A 16,933-nucleotide genomic window follows, 5' to 3' on the forward strand; every position below is an offset into this window, starting at 1 on the left:
TTTTTTGCCCCTGCTGAGTTGAACCAGTGATAATGACACTTCTACCACACGCACCGGTAAGTTTACTGCTGTTCCGTGCACTGGGGTTTTGATGCCATCCCCTACCGGCAGGTTGACTCTGGGCTCACCACTGGCGCCTACTGACTCTGGGACACCTGTTGCCGTACGTCTCAAATTTTCCGCCTCCACGAAGACAAATGTCTCCTCAGTGGTAGGAGAGACTTCGTGTACTGTGTCTACCGGCTCAATGGCATCAAGGAAAGGGTATCGTCCTCCATGTCTTTGGTGAGTTCCTAACCATTGTGTGTCCTGGAGGCAACTCATGCAGAACTTGTCCGTCGATGGTGATAAAAAAGTTCCCCGCTACTATGCCTTCCTCCTCTGGAGGTGTCTAGTACAATCTCACTTTCGTACTGTTCTTGAGGAACGTTGCATGGAATCTCGCATCGTTCAAAAATGTTCGTATAAATTAAATTTATATAATAAATTACAGTTAAAAGAATAGTTAATAGCAATATAGTGCCAATTCTTAGCAAACAGATTGAATTGAGTAAAATAAATGTACTAAAATAATGATTACCATCTAACCGTGTCCGAACAAAAGAACATATTATTACAGATGAAGGTTAAATGTTTTAAACTAAAGTAATTGGATTGAAATTAACTAAACTAACTAATTAATGAGTTGTAAATATTGTAAGACTCTATATGGGAGGTGGGTGGTGAATGATCATAACGACTTAAATATAATATAAACGTACCTAATATAGAGATAATTCTCATTATAGTCTCAGCTATAAGCTTTTCACTTTACTCAAGGCACACGACATCCATTCAATGGTTCTATTTTTGTACAAAGGGCCATCAGATTTTAAATTATAATGCAAATACGTGTTTGTCGGCTACCGTACTTCATCCCGATTTCGTCCTATTTTCGGCAGAATCGGTGTTCCCTTAAGGACTATTGAGTAAACTGCTATAATTATCAGTTTTTTTTACTTTAAATAAGTTGACTATCCAAATTATATAAATTTTATTGCGTGTAAATTCCGCTTAGATATGTCTTTAATTAATTCGACATGTGTTTCGTCTCTATACGAGGCATACCAAGAAATGTTGACTCGCCAAGTTCTCGCTCGAGTCTCGTGTAGAGTCGAATTGATTAAAGTTAAATTTTTGCGGAATTTACACTCAAGAAAATTCACAAAATTTGTATAATTTTTAACAAATTGATTGTTTTGTCTACGGCTACCATCAACTGGTCGACTTCGAAAACTTAAACTGATGAGTGCTGTGACATGACCTTTTTATAACATAGGTTTTTTATTATTACATCAATATTTATTAATCATCAGAGCATGTGGTATGCATTCATCACCGTCACCCACATTATCCAGCCTTTTAGGTTTATGCATTTTTTTCAAGAGTCGTGTCGCCCAGGAAATAATGTGCAAGAAAGTCCACTAAACAATTTTGTTAAATACCAAGGTAAATACTAACTTAATTAATATAATATCATTTTTGTATTAATATTTTGAAAGCTTGTTACGCAACACTTGAAATGTATACTCCGTAAAAATTTAAAATTACTTGTTTCTTATTTGTCAGCGTAAAAGCTACACCAAAAACAATCAGGCAAATACTTTTTAAAATCTTAAAAAAAATTCAACTTTAAATTTACCCAATTAAATCAATTAGACATCGTTATTATCAGAAAAGATTTATTTATTATTCAAACAAAACAAATCTTATAACTATATTTACAATACTACGACTACATAAAATTAAAACTATCATTACGTGGAAGCGTACCAAGAATACTGGCAGCATTACCGCGTTGGATAGCAAGGCTGATCCGTTGACCGAAATAGCTGCCAGCGCTTGGGTTTCCAGTAGCCTTATTGAGGCGCGAAGATAGTATTTTGAACATTCTCCTCGCCTCTGGGCCCCACGGGCCAAGTGTCTCAACACCAAATGGCACAAAGATGTATGACTCACTGAGACCAACATATTTGCGACGCTTGCTGTCTTCGGCAGTCGAAGCAGCAGCCCCAGCACCAACTGACGTAACTTGGACATGAGAAGGAGCCAGAGTGTCGACGCAAGTAACGTCTCACACCAGCGCCCTTCCCCGTGCCCAAGCCACCAGCGTCATTCCATCAGGACGCTTGCCAAGATTTATTTTAAATGTTATTACCATTCGATTGCAATCATCCAATCGCATGTCCTACTTATTTCCCTTTAGTACCATCGAGGAAGTAATGGTAGTATCGTAACTAGGTACGGCATTCGAATGCGTGTCAATGTCATTGTATTGGAGAAAACTGTGTGAATCGTCTTTTTCTAAAAGGTCGTTGCTAATTGCCTGCAACAGTTAGCTCTCGTTTACTTTAATTGATAATTCTTTGTTACACTGATCTATTTACGGCCGTTCCCAATATACTATCTACAGATAGAGATAAATTACTACCTTCTACTGTCAATAATTAGCCGTCAATAATCTGAAGCTGTCCCAATATACCCGATAAGTCATTCTTATCGCCTTATATTGGGACGCGTGTTTTGGAATTTCCATACAAACTTTATATCGCTGGTAAGCTATACGTCGTCCCATTGACAGGCAGCGTGAACGGATAAGGTGAGTTACCGTCGATAAGTTTATTGGGACAGAAAAGTCAACGATAGTTACGATTTTTATCTCAAGTAAGAGATAGACTAAATGTTGGGAACTGCGGTAGATAAACTATCTATACTGATGACTATGAAACTTAAAACTAATAGGGACTTGTAACCAATAGGTAAGTGGAGGACTAATGGTTAGAGGTAGTTACCGACATAGCCCAGATAGTTTCGAAACTGAAGTGGCAGTGGGCAGGACACATAGCTCGACGGCAGATGGCCGTTGGTGCAGTAAAGTCCTCGAATGGCGACCACGTACCGGAAGACGCAGTGTTGGTAGGCCCCCCACAATATATACCGACGATCTGGTCAAGATCGCCGGAATACGTTGGATGAGGGTAGCGCAGGACCGATCGTCGTGGCGATCTTAGAGGGGGCTTTTGTCCAGCAGTGTACGTCTTCCGGCTGAAATGATGATGAAAATGAGACTAATGGGGTATTTCATTAATCCATAAACTTTCTTTTTTATATTTTCAAACGGTTATGAATACAGTAGCGACCAGCATTAACGATCATACTAAGGGTGGTCAGAAACTAATTCTTAAAATAAATCCAATCCATTGCGTATTTTCTAGATCGTGGTTCCGCATCAACTTACATATTATATTAAAGTAACGGCTATAGATAGTATTATTTAAAGGCAGATTTTTCGTAAAAGCACTAAAAGTAATAAACAAAGTATTTCAACAGAAAAACAGAAATAAACACATACCTTGCATAATATTTAAATAATACGACTAATTTCTTGTCTGAACGTGACGCGACGATGCAAATTTTTGCTTCATCGCGACAATGTGACAGAAACATTCTTAAATTTGCAACCTTACATTAAGGATTGATCTCTGCGCTCCAACTACATACCGCACTAGCTAAGAACAATAGCTTTTTTATTACGGCAACTATTATTTACTTGTGTGCGTGACATGTTTCAAATTTTGTTACATACGCTTCGTGTTGTTTTACATTGAAATTAATAAAATACTTACTGATGATTTAGGATCCCAGTGTCTTTATTATTTCTTGTAGTAGTATTATTTTTACAAAGTTTTCCTACGCAACCCGGCATTTTAGTTTCAATTATTAGCAAAGCTTAACAGAACATGTGGCACATCAACGTCACACATTGTTCGAGACTGGCTCGAGTACGCCCACAGAGCTAACCGTTCGAGTGACATACAGTTGATAAATTTTGTATGTCTTGATCAGCTCTCAAAAATCTTGTTTTTTTTTTCAAATTTGATTTGTGTTATTTTACCTATGTTTAGAATTTTTGAATTATAATTATATTGTTAGCTATTTACATGGAGATAAAAATGTCAATTTGAATTCAAGTTATCAAATAGCATTTTTAGATTTCTGTTTCATGTATTTATTTTTGTCTAAAACATGAGTCATTTAAATGGTTATCTTTGCACACAGTTAAATGTTTTCAATTCATCATTGAAAAGGTAATTAGAATAACATTATATCTTCATAATGTTGTCTGTATGTTACACATATACTGCGGATTAGCGTTTATCTAGCACTCAATATCATTTTCGGTTGTGTCCACATACACGAACCGCGAAAGAAAACTACAGAAAGAAAGAGAATCATATTTCATCATACCAGTGAGCTATTAAATATTTAATCCTCTTCAAAAAAGGAGGAGGTTCTCAATTCATTGGTAAGTTTTTTTTTGTTTGTGACACGTGAGATGTGCTTGTGTCGCACTCGCGACGTGAGGAGAGCCGAGGGTGGAGCCGCAGCGGGAGGGCACCGATTCCAAAAATAACAATAATTTATGAATGAACCAGTGGTCATGGGAATGAGTCAGGGGTTAAACGCGTCCGCCAACCAAGAACTCTCGACTGAACTGATCAACTGACACGTGCTTCGCTTCTATACAAGGCATCCTGACGAGTTGTTGTTCCAGCGTTCGTGGAGTCAACAAGTCGTAAATCATAAGTAGATACAGTCACAACCTGATAGTTGGAGGCTTCTTTGCAGAGGATGAAATTATGGGTACCACAACGACGCCTATCTCTGCCATGAAATAGAAATGTGTAAACATTATTGTGTTTCGGTCTGAAGGGCGCCGTAGCTAGTGAATGGGCATTCGGTAAGGGCAAATGAGACTTAGCATCTTATGCCTCAAGGTGACGAGCGCAATTGTAAAGCCGCTCAGGATTTTTGGGTTTTTCAAGAATCTTAAGCGGCACTGCATTGGAATGGGCGGGACGTATCAATTACCATCAGCGGTAAGTCCTGCTCGTCTCGTCCATATTCCAAAATTTCGGTCGATGCGTCACTCGGACAGTTGGCTCCCTTAGTAAGACGTCTCGGAAGGAACTTAGAGGCGCGGGTTCGAGATCTACATCGTCTATGAATTTTGGTACAAATTAGTATTAAATTACAAATTAAAATTTGCAAGTTCAGGTAAGTTTTTGTACATACTTTCTCAAGTTGAAACTTTCATCCGGTATTCCAATAAAGCTTTCATCGCGTTTTATTAAAAACTCTTCTAATGGTCAAATAAACTCAGGGTACTATTGTTTATGATCAGTTTAAAGGTATCATGTTACCTGAACGGACTTGACTATCTTGTGATATGTTTTAGGTCTCTTAGCAGTTTTGTAAAAGAACCAACAGCAGTTTCGTCAACTGTAAGGATAGAGGAATCATCAGCGATACTCAGTGTAAGTCGGTACCTACCTTGCATATTTTTCAGACCACAGTTGTATTATACCTCATGGTCATAGTAGAGACATGTTCTGATACATTAACAAGGTCATGACCTTGATGTGTCTGTAAATACACAATCACTTACAAACCGGAATACAACAATACAATCTGTTTTACGACAGAGGTAAGTGTAAGTAAGTTTTAAATTCAAGTAAGTAATATTAGATACACTAATAATCTTACACCAAATATTAATTAATTATTCTAAACTTTAACAATAAAAATTTGCAAATTTAATACGAACTGCTGAAAATTGTTAAATAATTTTAATATAATTACCATTTGTTTGTTGCTCTGGTATGATTCATGAATGGCAACAGTTTTGAGGCTTCCATACCTATTAAAATGTTGTCAGCCTTCATGAGTGTAATTTCCGCTAACATTCGTCTCCAATCAATTGGACACGTGTTTTCCTTTACACGAGGCATCCTTAGGAGATATTGACTTGCCAAATCCTAGCCGTTTTGCAGGTCAACATTAAAGGAGGATACGGGTTTTAATCCCTTAAGAGATATTCAAGCAATGTAATTAATATGCATCGATTCGAATTTTTTTCACTAGCCACAGTCGCAAAAACACAGCATGCTTTTGATAAGACAGGAATCGTCATTGAATCTATGTTCTACAATACAATTATTTTGTTTGGCCTTTGATTTAAACCAAATGTTTATATCATTTTGAGTAACAGAAAATTTTGACCGGGCTAGGATGAAGACCGGAGTATCTGAGGATACTGACTCTCCCCAATCTGATCCTCAGATACTTCGGACATATCACGCGACGTGGAGAGCATGCCATAGAGAGACTTGTTGTTCTGGGAAGGTGCAACGGCAGTAGATCAAGAGGACGCTTCCCTATGCGCTGGACAGACCAGATCAAAGCCCTAACCAACACTCCCCTCAACACATGTGCCAGAGAACAACAGCAGGGATAACTGGCATAGAATCGTTCGTCGTTCGACGTGACCATGACTAGAGCAGTCGTGGTCACGTCAAACGACGTCAAGAGTAATCCGAAGAAGAAGAAGAGAAGGATGAAGTACTAATAAATAATATCTGGATATGTCTGAGACCTCAGAAGAACGGGCGCAAGGAACTCAGCGGGCTTTTTTTAAATATAAATATGGATTTCAATGTAATATCTGGATATGACACGCAAATAATTATATCGTGCATTTAAGAGATCAAATCATACAAACTGTTTGGAATAAAAATTGACAAATTCAATAATTTGTGCCTTTGATAGAGTTTCGGTTTTGTTTTTTAGTCGTGAAATTTCGTTGCAACCAACACGTTGGTTTTGATAGTACTTTATTTGTAGTGTCAGCAATTTAAACAAAAAAGTCATATAAAGAAACGTGGTGTATAGAAACGTTCTGAACGGAAATCATTAAATATAATCTATAATACGTAAGTTAGATAAGAGTAATTTAAAATAATTTTACTCGTTGTAAAAATATTGAAAGCATAAGAGCAGCTGGATATGCGTTCGTGATAAAGTTTTTTTATGTCAATAAAGGACGAGAAGAGTAGGACGTTCAGCTGATGGTAATTCAATATTTTTGAAAAACTCATAAATTCTGAGCGTCACTACAATTGCGTTCGTCACCAGCAAATTCACTAACTACGGCGCCCTTCAGACCGAAATACAATAATATTTACACTTACATTTACAGTAATGTTCAGTAATTCACAACAGGAAAAGGTGCCATTGTGGTACTATAATCTATTTTTTTTTATGAAAATAAGGGACGAGACGAGCAGGACGTTCAGCTGATGGAAATTGATACGTCTTACCCATTACAATGCAGTGCCGCTTATGATTCTTGAAAAACCCAAAAGTTCTGAGCGGCACTTCAATTGCGCTCGTCACCTTGAGACATAAGATGTTAAGTCTATTTGCCCAGTAATTTCACTAGCTACGGCGCCCTTCAGACCGAAACACAGTTATGTTTACACATTACTGCTTCACGGCAGAAATAGGCGCCGTTGTGGTACCCATAATCTAGCCGGCTTCCTATGCAAAGAAGCCTCCCACTGTTAGTATATAATCTAGCCTGCATCCTGTGCAACAGAGCCTTCTACTGGTAGCAAAGAAGCCTCCCACTGGTAACGTACACGTGATAAAATATTACATAATATTAGAAATAATTTAAATAATGTTGTTTTAATAACCATAATTAGTATATTACTCAATCGTATCAAGTCAATTCTCATTATCATTCTCGAAACAGATGACAAGCTTGTCTAACATGTCATAATACTTTTAAAATTAGGCTACCTACTAAGCTAGAGGTCCCGGGTTCGAATCCCGGTAGGTGCAAGCATTTATATGATGAATATGGATGTTTGTTTCCAAATCATGGATGTTTAAATGTATTTATGTATGTTTTAGTAAGTATATTGTATTAAATATATCATTGGCTTGTAACCCATAACACAGGCTATATATGCTTAACTTGGGGCAAGATAATTTGTGTAAAAAGTGTGTCAATATTATTATTATTATTTGTCCATTTCTTGTGTACGCGCATGGCCACTCACTCCTTCATCCTAGGCTAGTATGATTGACAAAATATATCTAAGTTCAAACGGGTTTAACGATTATCTTATTTCATTATTGAGATATTTGGCAAACCTGTTGCTCGAGTGCTTATATATTACATATCTGCAGCATAGAATATAATATTAAATTATTATTAATTTGTTACGGATACATTGATGTCACCGTTTAATGACAAGATCTTATCTATCCATTGTTATGTCCAATATAGTTATAGTCCAATGCTTTATGTCGATAGGTTATTGAAATGTAAGTAAGCGTAAAAGGATAGATTTATCTACCTCTAGTAAGTTTAATTAGGGATAGATAGATTATTGAAAACGGCCGTTAAAAGAGTGACAATGAGTTTTTTGCCGATTATTCTTATCATAGCTCAACTTTTTCGAAGTGGAATCTAGGTGAAGGCTATTTCCTTTTTCGAGTATTTCCTGGTAATACGAATTATACATTCGTGTCTTGAATTCGTATTAAATGGTTAATTGGTATGTTATTATTAATGTTATATATTATTTTATTGTTCTACGAAACTTAAGTTTATTTTATTTGTTTGTTTAAACATGATAAATTATTTGGTTGATAAAATAGGATACTACTATTAAATAAGTATTTCTATATTAATATAGTCAAATCAAATCATCTTTATTTGCAAGATAAGGTAATAATAAGGTGTTGTTGGTTTATAATTAACAGGTGCTCTTATCCTAACCCATAGTTATTCATTTATACAGTTTGTATCTGAGATAAATACATGATATAGTTAGTGAGTCTTCTATCCCCCTTATTCATAATAGTCTGCTAACTTAAAGCATTGCTAATTCACATTCTGTCTTTTTCTATTGACCTAAGTCAGAATGAGAAAAAACACTCCTTAGCGGGTGTTTTAAGTTAGCGCACCATTATGAATAAGGGGGTATATCTTCAATCTCCAGTAAAACTAAGTAAAAATGAGATCAATGCGTTAATAATGTAAGATTGGACATTATCACCTATCACCAAGTGAATTCCAAGTCTTCAAGAATGAAGGAAATGTCATAATATTCATACAACATGAGAAACGGTATGTGGTTCACGCTCACTCCACTTCAACGTAAAGAGTGTTAAATATTAATCTTATTGGAGCAATGAACCTTTTGCTTGAAGTGGGTAAAACCCGACCCCAAGACAGTATAAAATCAAGTTCCTCTGTCGGCAGAACTACCAAAGAAAATTGATAAGGCGATAAATATGTCGGGATTGGGCTTTGAGAAGTTGCAAATTTAATACAATACCGCCGCAAAAGCAAGTCACAAAATAAATTTAGTTGAAACGGATTCTGGTCTGCTGTTTTTTATGTTCGTATATCTAAAACTAATATTGAAATAAGAAATAGTAAAAAACAGTAAAAATGATAAAATAATATTTCTTGGAATTAGGCATTATTTTAATATTGATTAAAATATCTAGGTATTGCTTTAATATCAAAGTATATATATAATCAGAAAAACTGTTTACTTACGATTCTCAAAAGCTTAATCAATCAACACTTAAATTGTACAGAACTATTTTCACTTAACTCGTCTTTATTTTCTTTAAGTATCTGTAAGATGCGCGTGCGCACCGAACGCAACCACTCTATACATTGAAAGTCAACAATTACTTTGTTTACTATCACCCCACTGCTGCCATGGATTGTCGCGTTATTTGAGACATTAATTTACTTTGTAATTAGGTCAATACTGCCACTTATACTAAATTGATTTAAAAGTATTCAATAATTAAAAAATAATTGGGGTCTTATCCACATACAATCTGATATTTATAAAAGTATTCTTTACAATTCTTGTTTAATGCTATTTCTGTCTGAATAAGATTGTCTTGTTCAGACAAACTTGGAGAGCTAAAATGTATTTAAATAAATAAATAAAAAGGCAAAAAAGGCATTTATTTTCTCAAAATTGATTCCTTTAGAATTCTTTTTGATGTCATTTCTAATAACTAACTACTAGATACTACTACCGCTTCGGAAACAAATGGCGCTCTGATAGAGCTCGGCGCAAGAAACTCTCCCAGCATTCTTTTTTGCACTCTTTTCAATAAAAATATACAATATTGTAAAGTCATTTCTATCGCTATAAAATAATCACAATCTAGTCCCAGGCTGTCCGATCATTTAGATATTCAGCAGTGGAGTAATAGGATTTACGACAGAGCCATTTTTTTATTAAACATTTAAATTGATTTATAGATAATGCCTGAACAGTTGCTTGCACTTTATTATAGAAGTACATTTACCCTTAAAAATCATCTATAATGTGTTACCCTTGTCAAAAAATAAAGATCTTACCTACTTACTTACTTGTAAATTATAACACATTAAAATACAATACAATTTCTTTTTTTATATTACTTATCATAAATTTAACCACTTCTGAACTAGTTTCGTGTGTCTTGATCATATTAGTTTCGGCACAAAAAAGGCCTTTAACATATTCATTGTATTAATATATGCGATACGCTTTAAATAGATGTATTATTTATGAATGATTGATTATAAAGGAAATTAATTGTATTTGGCATACAATATCCAATATAAGAGCTCTGTATCTAAGGGGAATCAACGGGAAACATGTTATAATGTCTCGCCGTCCGCTTAAGGCCGTTCCCAATATACTATGTAGATAGTATATTGGGAATATAGATAGAGATAAATTACTACCTTCTACTGTCAGTAATTAGCTATCAATAATCTGAAGCTGTCCCAATATACCCGATAAGTCATTCTTATCGCCTTATATTGGAACGGATGAATTGCAATTTCCATACAAACTTCTATCGCTGGTAAGCTATACGTCGTCCCATTGACAGGCAGCGTGAACGGATAAGGTGAGTTACCGTCGATAAGTTTATTGGGACAGAAAAGTCAACGATAGTTACGATTTTAATCTCAAGTAAGAGATAGACTTAATATTAGGAATGGCCGTTAGTCTGTTAGGAGGCTGTATCTCATAACAATTAAACAACTCATTTTAGACAGAGTGTGTATTATTACCATTACAGCTATAATAATAATGAAAACGGTCGAAAAATATGTTGAAATGCTAATTTCTTGACCTGTACAGGCACTTTGTGGAATCAATTACAGGCTGCAGTTATCCTGAACCTATGAACCTTCAAGATTACTTCCAACTAAAAGGCCGGCATCGCATCTCTTGGCCTCTGGTGCAGCGGAAGTCCATGGTAACTCACCGCGTTCCATCACGTAAGACTCTAGCAATATCACTAATATATAAAAGTATGAAAAAGTGAAGCAGTAATGTGTAAACATTACTGTGCTTCGGTCTGAAGGGTGTCGTAGCTAGTGAAATTACTGGGCTAATGAGACTTGACATCTTATGTCTCAGGGTGACGAGCGCAATTGTAGTGCCACTCAGAATTTTTAGGCTTTTCTAGAATCCGGAGCGGCACTGATATGTAATGGGCAGGGCGTATCAATTACCATCAGCTGAACGTCCTGCTCGTCTCGTCCCGTATTTTCATAAAAAAAATGTAGTTCATCTAGTTCCTAGTGCTATCTGTCTATTTCAGTATAAACCACTTTAATACTTATGTGTACAGTCTGTGTCAATAAATACTATTCGCCTTATGTTTCCAAAGCTAAGCAGTAAGCACATTGTTAAATTTTATGAACCTTAGAACTGCTTCAATCATATTAAAAACAAACCAAGATACCGAATTTCTAATTTACTAATTTATAAATATTGTTTCTTTTACATAAATATTTAAAAAGTATATAACGGTTTATCGCACAAACCGAAACATCATCCTTACTAGCTGTATGTGAGTTCCTCCGCAGTGCGGTTTCACGGAACATTTTCCACGCACATCCAATCTATGAAATGGACTTCCTTATGTTATGTTTCCAGGATAGTAGAACATTAGTTGTTTGTGACTAATTCTAGTAGGCTTCATAAGATACATAATAGCTTTAAGGGTAAATGTATACACTTTTACAATAAAATCCCAGCCACTGTTCAGGCATTATCTATAAATAAATTTAAATGTTTTATATAAAAAAATGCCTCTTTCGTAAATCCTATTACTCCACAGCTGAATATCAAAGTGATCGGACAGCCTGGGACTTGATTATGATTATTTTATAGCAGTAGCAATGAAAGTACAATATTGTATATTTTTATTAAAAAGAGCGCAAAAAAAGAATGCTGGGAGAGTTTGTTGCGCCGCTTCTTCTCTCTCAGAGCGCCATTTGTTTCCGAAGCGGTATTAGTATCTATTATATTAGAAATGACATGAAAACCTTTTCTAAAGGAATCAATTTTGAGAAAATATATGCCTTTTTATGCATTGGTACATTTGTAACAATCGTGAATGAATGAATCTTGAATGTGGAAGTCGGTTACCACCTTGTTACCACCTAACTGTACTCATGTTCACTCGTTAATTCAATTTATTCATTTAAGTTTGAAATAAAATTTATTGAATCAGGCCTTATTTTGGGGAAATCCATAATTATTATGCAAATGTAACGCTTTTTATTGTGTATAAAATCCGCTAAGTTTTATCTTTAATCAATTCGACACGTGTTTCGCCTTTACACGAGGTATCCTCAGGAGGTATTGCCAGTTTGAGTCTCGTGCCAGAATTTGGCGAGTCAACATCTCTTGAGAATAACAAACTCATGTAGAGGCTAAACACGTGTTAAATTGATTAAAGACAAAACATAGCGGAATTTATACACAATAAAAATCACATTATAAGTTTGAAAGGTCAAATTTTATTACAGATTTCAAAGCTTTCTTGTTTCGCTTCTCACCCGCCACGTATCAATGTATTTCCTGTTTTCGTATCGATGTGTATGTTTATTCCACGCTTTATAAGGTCGGCCATGTTCTTGAGATTCCTCGGGTGTTACAGAGGGTGTATCGGTGGGAGGCTGTGGTGATCCCATACCATCAGATGACCCATACTTATTTTCGCTTGTTTATCCACCTCTTTCATAAATAAAGATTTTCTTTTAATTTATTAAATCAATTATATTTAACATATTTTTAAACAAATACCTTTATTAAACTAATATATTCAATGAAAGATATTTGTTCTATCATTATCTAAATACTCTAACTTTGCGCAATGATACGCATTAATAAATTAGTATCAATTACTTAATTCGATTGCTGTATACCCCCCCCCCCCCTTCTTTAAGGAACCAACAACACAAGAATATAAAGTACTGGTAACCTTTCTGTATATAAGCTTAGTCTCAAACATTCTAAATAAACATTATTGAACAGTTTAAAGGTTTTATTCACAAGGTTATGAATGGTACAATTTAATATAGTATCGTTGTTTTAAATGATATTAGGTACATAAGTTTGCGTTTTTGTGCTGGCAGTAAGTCGTTACAACGCATGAAAATAATATGTACTTTTTAGGGTTTCGTAGCCAAAGCAAAAAACGGAACTCTTATAGATTCGACATGTCTGTCTGTATGTCTCCCCGTCCGTATGTCACAGCCACTTTTTTCCGAAACTATAAGAGCTGTTGAAACTTGGTAAGGAGATGTATTCTGAGAACCACATTAAGACTTTCACACAAAATAAGCAAAAAAGCTAGTATACTTTTTTTATCAAAGTTATAATAATAATAATAATTCTTTATTTGCATAATGTGTGTATACAAGTTAACAAAATGAGTCTATACGAATCAACACATTAGCCAAAAAGGGCATGCAAATTACATTACCTCCATGTCATTATATAATAATAAAATTCTATGATTACAGCACATAATATTTCATTGTTACATTATATTAGCATCTACACAAAATATACATGTCATATACATATTATGTAGTCAAAGTTAAACACAAGATTATAAAAAAAGAAAATCACAAATTTAAAAAGTCGGATACAGCATGAAACTTGTAACTAATTAGCCATTGATATAATTGAGTTTTAAAAGGACCGATATTCAATATTTTAATAGCATCGTTTCAATACAGTGCCGCTCAGGATTCTTGAAAAACCCCAAAAATTCTGAGCGGCACTACAACTGCGCTCGTTACCTTGAGACATAATGTTAAGTCTCATTTGCCTAGTAATTTCACTAGCTACGGTGCCCTTCAGGCCGAAACACAGAAATTCTGATCGAAGACGAACTAGACCAAATAATGAACTAAGTAAGATTAAGACTAAAAAATGACTTACAACTGAACAAGCTGTTCAAAATAAAGGGGAACATTATAGAAAATGTAAATTATCATGTAAAAATGAAGAACAAAAGAAGGCAGAAAGAAGAATAAACATAAGCCCGAAAAAGTTTTTTACCAAAAAACGTATTAAAAGAAAAGTAAAACTAAGGTTGCGGGAATAAACTTTTCATAAAAAGCCGCTTCAAAGTCGAGTCGACTCTGGAGGCGCATTCGTAAACAGACAACAAAGAAAAAGTTCAGCAGAAACACAAACATAATATAGTTTTTTATATTTGAGTTAGTTTCAGTCGTGAATTTATACAACATAAATGTTTTTGGGTATTTATTTTATACAAAATTCTATCTTAGCATAGTTGCGAAAGTTATAGCGTTCCTCTTCTAGGTTCTGTTACCGGTTGTAACTGGATTTAACTAAGAATTATAATATTTCGAAAGATTAGAATTAGCAAATTAGCTATCAAACTAGAGAAAACCGGCGTGAATACTGACAATCGTTGAACAGATTGAAAATGTTCATCGGGCGATTTAACGATCTCCTACGGCCGTTTTCAATAACCTATCTACCCTTACTTTAACTTACGGATACATTGCTGTCACCGTTGAATGACAAGATCTTATCTATCCATAGTTATGTCCAATACAGTTATAGTCCAATGCTATCTGTCAATAGGTTATTGAAATGTAAGTAAGCGTAAAAGGATAGATTTGTCTACGTCTAGTAAGTTAAACTAAGGATAGAAAAGTTATTGAAAACGGCAGCTAGACGGTCTGTTTGCAGGCATGCTTTCGCTGGTATGTCAGCTTGTTTCAAAAAATATTTCCATCCTTACCAAAATATTGGTGGTACTGGAATGGTCAGAGCTAGAAAACATTCTTCAATAAATTACACGCAACCTGCGTTATTACCTTACAATGTAATTTATGTTCTTCAGAATATGTATAATTGGAGTGACTCTAAAGACGTCCACTACTGTATAAAGGCCTCCCCCTAAAAGAAATGACTTCAACAGAAGAGAACTTCATAACATCAGAATCAGAGTTTGAAAAAAAAAGGTTTCAGTGCAAGTTACTGTAGAACGTTACTAGAAGATAATAAACATTCTCGTCCGAGCTCTTCTATATAAGGAGATTACTTTTAACAATATGGAACAGTAATATATAATATAATAATAATAATATTGATACACTTACACGAATTATCCTGCCCCAAATTAAGCATTTAGCCTGTGTTATGGGTTGCAAGACAACGATATATATAATACAATGTACTTACTTAAACATACATAAATACATATAAACATCCACGACTCGTAAACAAACATCAATATTCATCATATAACTGCTTGCACCTACCGGGATTCGAACCCGGGACCTCTAGCTTAGTAGGTAAGATGGCTAACCACTCGGCTAAACAGGTAATATAATATCGGATTAATATTGATGTTTTTAAACGACGTTTCAAAAAAGTAAAGTATAGCTTAGAGAACAGAACTATCTCCTGCCGTTATTATGTGTGTCAAAAATGCACGTAAACGTGAAACAATAATTACTACCCCGAGAGAAATGAAAATAAACAAAGGTCAAACAAAAAATGAAACAATGAGATAAACTACAAGAGAGTAACAAACCTTGAACTTCAAGTGGCGAAGGGCAGTTTACACTCTGTATAGATAATTAATCTAACCCAACCTTTTGTAACCACAAAGATGGAATCGACAAAAATTAGGAAAGTAAAAATGTTGCAAGAGTAAACCAATAGTGGACAGATGACTTAAGAAAAATTGCACCGCAATATTTTACAACCATAAAAAAATTTGGCCGTTGTAGAGACTGCTAATATAAGAGAAATCTTACAACTTGTAGTATAAAAAATTGAAATTACGTAATGTTTAAAAACAAATAAATTATTCGCAATTTACAAAAATAAAATTTGGTAAATTCCGTGCCGGTGCTCTAACCAACTGAGCTAACCGTTGGTTTCAAATTTTATTTGTGCATTAATCCTAGAAGTGAGGGTTATCAACTTAAAAACATAACAAATTATTAACAATTTATTTTTAAAACTTATTTTCAATAATATATATTTTATACAGATACCTTTATCGCATATTATAATAAAACACAGTATTTGGTCCCTACTCTAAGCATAGCCTGTCCTGTAGGCAACCAATTTACATTCTATGGTTACCAATGAGAAGTGAATGCTCAAAGAAATTTTCACATTCAACATTTCATAAAATCCATTCAATTTCACTTATAAGATATACACAGCACTAATGTTGCACAATATGTCCGCTGTATAGCTACAGATATACTGCTAGAAGCATTTCGATGTCGCGAATTCACGAGATTTCCCCAATCTAAAAAGTGTTTTATTATATATACATATTTTTTTTATTGTTTATTTATCGCGTGGGCTAGTCATAAACATGTCGGTGACTCTTATCTATAAGAGTTTCCTCTATCAAAAAATGCCCAATGCCGCTAGAGTAATTTTCACTTCAAAAATATCATTATAGAAAAAACGGCAGCGGTTTACTCATACATCATGATATACCTTCCAAAAGTAGAAATATAAACAACCAGTCATAATAAATGAAATTAAAATTTGAATTGTCGCATTAACCAAATTACAATCTTGAGGGCACAGCAATTAGTCATCTGTATGATGAAATTATCTTTTCACCTCAGGGCGCTATTGCTACGTGAAAATTGCTCACGCTCGCAGCAAAAACGGTTTTTGCTGCGAGCGTGAGGCAA

General features: G+C 34.8%; 1 protein-coding gene across 1 annotated transcript in view; it reads right to left on the bottom strand.

Annotated features, from left to right (window-relative positions):
- LOC126977016 (proton-coupled amino acid transporter-like protein CG1139) overlaps positions 1 to 9,577 on the bottom strand; it is a 49,541-nt gene extending 39,964 nt beyond the window's left edge. The window contains exon 1 of the mRNA XM_050825665.1: positions 9,461 to 9,577. The gene's annotated coding sequence lies outside the window, so the exon portion shown is untranslated. The remainder of the gene's footprint in view (positions 1 to 9,460) is intronic.
- Positions 9,578 to 16,933: the final 7,356 nt, after the last annotated feature.

This window comes from Leptidea sinapis, chromosome 43 (genome assembly GCF_905404315.1).
Source record: "Leptidea sinapis chromosome 43, ilLepSina1.1, whole genome shotgun sequence".
In the NCBI taxonomy this organism is placed as follows: domain Eukaryota; kingdom Metazoa; phylum Arthropoda; class Insecta; order Lepidoptera; family Pieridae; genus Leptidea; species Leptidea sinapis.